Genomic DNA, 4,196 nt, shown 5'->3' with positions numbered 1-4,196 from the left:
ACACCCCAAATGGATTTCAAAAGAGAAGTGCCAATGAAAAAATTTTGTTGGATGAAATAACCTCAGCCAAGACAGAAAGCAATTGCTTCACATTTAATTGGTGAAGGCTCCAGAATTCTAGGATACGTAACTCAGCAAGACAAGGTAGAAATTTCTCAACATCTTTCTGCTTGATCCAACTTGTCTACCTCAGGCACCTTCAAGCTTTAGTTGGCAGAAATTCCTCCTGGTATTTAGCAAGTCATTACTCCGTATTCCTAATTTCTGTACTGTGGAAGCTTTTATCTCTCACTCAGTTTCCATAATAATTTTAATGATAATTTGGGAAGGAAAATAATGTGACTCTAATTAGCAGCCATCTTATCTGGGAAGTTCATATTCATGGAAATTTTTTATATGAATAAGTTTATTTTCACTTTCTTTGACATCTGCTGAACTGTGGAGACAGGCTCCGTTGGTAGGGCTGTGTGGTGTCTTGTATCTGCCTGCCTCCTGAAGTTCTGTTTACCATCCCCAGAAGGTTCAGTGTCTCAAGAAGCTGAAGGTATGTTTAGAAGGGTATATTCCTAGGATGAGAGAGATTTGGAGGCTGACGACATCAAATACACTGAATTTATGGCTTGGTCCATCCTGTTCTGGCTTCAGAGAAATAAGACAGTTGCTGGTGAGATTGGTGCCATTTGGTGTAGTTTCTGTACCTTGAACTCCCTTGTCTCAGAGATTTTGTTCCTGCTCTTGTTTCTGTTCTAAGGGCTCATCAAGTTCTTTTTTTTTTTGGACATGGAATCTAGATCTTTGATTTTAAAATCTTTATTGGACTCTTGACTGTGGAACCCCAATTTCCTTAGCAAGTTGCTCTCTGGAATCAATCCCAGGATAAGGGGTGTTCATAAATGCTATGATGAGGGTGTGTAACTGGGAGGAAGTGTAGCTGGTATGACATGTATGTTCTCTATCATGAATCTTCTCTTTAGGATGATCTTGGTCTTGGCTTGCTTCTAAGTTATTCTCAGGCTCTGATCTTTTCTGAACTTGGTGCCTAGCTCTTCAATTCTAAAACCAAATCTGAATTTTAGACTCTTCAGTGTTGATTTCTAAAGCAAGCTTTTGTTTAGTAATGTAACCTGGGTTAAGTTTTTTGTTGAATGCTTTGATGAGGATTTTCATCTGGCTTTTGTGAATTTGGCATGGCTTTTTCATTGCTGTGGTCATGTTTGGAGAGTTGTCTTGGGCCATGTTGAAAGAGAGTCCTGAAGTCTTAGTCTTGAACCAGGAGACCCATAGGGAACTGGGAGAAGGAATATTGACATGACAACATTATAAAAGGAATTTCCCCCCTTGTCTTTCTTTACAGTGGAGACAACTTATTTACATAGTAAAATAAAAAATAACAGGAAAGAAATAGTACATTGATTCTATGATAATGCCCACTGACCATCAAAGTAGNGAGTATTTACCCAAAGAAATCCAGAAGACTAATTCAAAAAATTATATGCACCCCTATGTTTACTGCAGTGCTATTCACAATAGCCAGGATATGAAAACAACCAAAATGCCCATCAATAGACATTTGGATAAAGTCATTCATATAATGGAGTATAAATTGTATAATCAGTCTGCCATAAAGAAGAATGAAATCTTATCTTTTGCAACAACATGGATGGATGTAGAGGGTATTATGCTAAGTGACATAAGTCAGAGAAAGACCATATGACCTTACTTATATATGAAATCTAAAGAACAGGATAAATGAACAAACAAAATAGAAATAGACTCACAGATACAGAGAATAATTATAGTTGTTAGATGGGAGAATGGTTGGGGGCAGTGAGTGAGAAAGGTAAAGGGATTAGGAAGTACAAATTGGTAGGCACAAAATAGTCATGCAGATGTGAAACACAGTATGAGGAATATAGTCAATAATGTAAAAACTATGTATGGTGTCAGATGGATACTAGACTTACCAGGGGATCACTTCATAATTTATATAAATGCCTAACCAATGCACTGTATTATTGAAACTAATATAATATTGAATGTCAACTATAACATATCTATAGCCACAGGGTGTAAATTATAACATAGTGAGTGTAGTCAATGGATTGTAATAGCTATGTATGGTATTGGATGGATAGTAGACTTGTTGGGTTACCACTTTGTGAGGTGTGTAAATGTCTAATCATTATGTTGTTTTGTACACCTGAAACTAATAAACAAACAAACAAACAAAACGGATCTAGACACTAGAGGGAAGAATATTTAGGTTCCCCTTTAAGAACTTGTAAAAAACAAGGGTATGTGGGAAAATACTGGATATTCTCTAGTATATAAAACAGATATACTCCCTGCCCTTATATAGTTCAAAGTTTGGGGAAGAAGAAAATAAATAAATTTTAAAAACTTGTAGATTATGGTTTCCAGGTATGGAAAGTGGCACAAGTGAAGGCACATGGCATAAGAGTTGAGAATAAAGGGTGGTGGTAAACATGCTTAGAAAAGGTAGTCAGGAATAGCTTCTTTAAGATGCTCCCATATATCTATACATGCAGGCTGTGGGGAGGGGAGAGTGCATGTGTGAAGGCCTAGAGCAGGGAAAGAGCTTTGCCAGCTTCTAAGACATCTGGAACAGACTGGCTAAGAAGAGAGTCTCAGGAGTCGAAGTTGGAGAGATAGGTTTTCAAGCAGCAACTGATGATGTACTTGTTGGAAGTGATGTAGTATAATGTGTGCATAGAGCATAGAACTAAATTTTATGAACCTTGCTAACTTGGGGATTTAATTTTGACATTTAAGGGGGCTTACCTCATAGCAAGCCACGTTTGTGCCTCTATGGCATCATAACTAGGAAGCTCACCCCATGTATTTGCTTGGAGGGAAGGGAGTGCAGACATGATTGCTGCTCCTGAGCCCCAGTCTGAGTGAACTATTTAAGCATCTCAGATCCTGCTTAGCTTAGCAGCCCCAGCTTGTCTCCTGGCTATCCCTCCTGCTCTCTAATCCATTCTCCACACACTGCACTGGAAGTGGTCTTTCTAAAACCAGATCTATTAGATCCCTTTAATAAAAACTTCCCATTACCTACAGAGTAAAGGACAGCTCCTGAGCGCAATATTGTCATTTGTACCCTGCTTGCCTCTTGTTTTGCTTCATCTATTGCTGGTTCGCACTCTAATAATAAAAGCTACTCATAATTTTTTAAACCCCATTTTATCCAGTTCTTTTTCCTTCATCATTTTTTTGCAGACCTGCCCTCTTCCAGGCTAAACTTTGCTCCCTTCAAAAGATGTCTCCCTCAACTGTGAGATGATGCAAAGAAACTTCCCTTACTTTCTTGGCCACTCTTCTCCTAGATATGGATTCTGTTCCTACCAGCTCCATGGACCACAATTGCAAGCCCACTGTTTCCTGACAGGCCCACCCAGACTAGGCAATGGTCTGGAGGATGGTAGGCAAATATCTGAGCATGTCATGTAGTCTTCCTTCTGCCTGGAACATCCTTCCCTCATTTCTTCACCTGATTATATTGTTTGGACAACTTAGCAATCCATCTAAAATATTACCGCATTGGGGAAGCCATCCATAAACAACTAGTTTGATCTAAATATTCCTTCTCTCTGCTCAATAGCTTGTAAACACCAAATATATTCAAATTATTTGTTAGTGTGTGTGTTCCCCATTGTAATTTATGCTCCTCAAAGTTAGAACTCTGTCCCTTCAATTCTGTATATACTCCATTTCATCACCCTCTGCCTAGCATTCAGTAGACACTACCAAATGCTTGTGAGACTTTTGAAAAGCACAAGGAAAATAACAAAACAGAGAGCCAGTTGTGGAAAATAATCCTTGACTCTTCAGCTTCAGCCAATGGCTAATCTCTATAACTTTATAGCTTCTGATAGCTAAAATATAAACTCTGTGATTGTACCTAACATATAAGAAGTATTTAATACATTACTGGTAAAAAAGTAAATTATGTCTTGTGCCACAACCACATGACCCATTCTGTGTCCTTTATGAGTTATATGTTTTGATCAAATTCAATGTAAATCCCAATCTGTGATTACGTAACTCATACTGAATGAATGTCAATATATGCTGGCTGCTACTGAGGATACCAGTAGAGACCCTAAATCTAATAAGTCATAAACAAAAGGAAGCTTAAATATCCCTGAGGGAATTTCTCAAGAGTATCAGAA

The 4,196-nt window shown here is 38.1% G+C and overlaps 1 pseudogene; it reads right to left on the bottom strand.

Moving 5' to 3' along the window:
- Positions 1 to 613: 613 nt before the first annotated feature.
- On the bottom strand, positions 614 to 1,236 carry LOC109396823 (double homeobox protein A-like; annotated as a pseudogene).
- Between the last annotated feature and the right edge of the window lie 2,960 nt (positions 1,237 to 4,196).

The sequence above is a fragment of the Hipposideros armiger genome, unplaced genomic scaffold, assembly GCF_001890085.2.
Source record: "Hipposideros armiger isolate ML-2016 unplaced genomic scaffold, ASM189008v1 scaffold_547, whole genome shotgun sequence".
In the NCBI taxonomy this organism is placed as follows: domain Eukaryota; kingdom Metazoa; phylum Chordata; class Mammalia; order Chiroptera; family Hipposideridae; genus Hipposideros; species Hipposideros armiger.
Note: the sequence above shows the minus strand (reverse complement) of the source record. Positions and strands in the feature narration are given on the sequence as shown.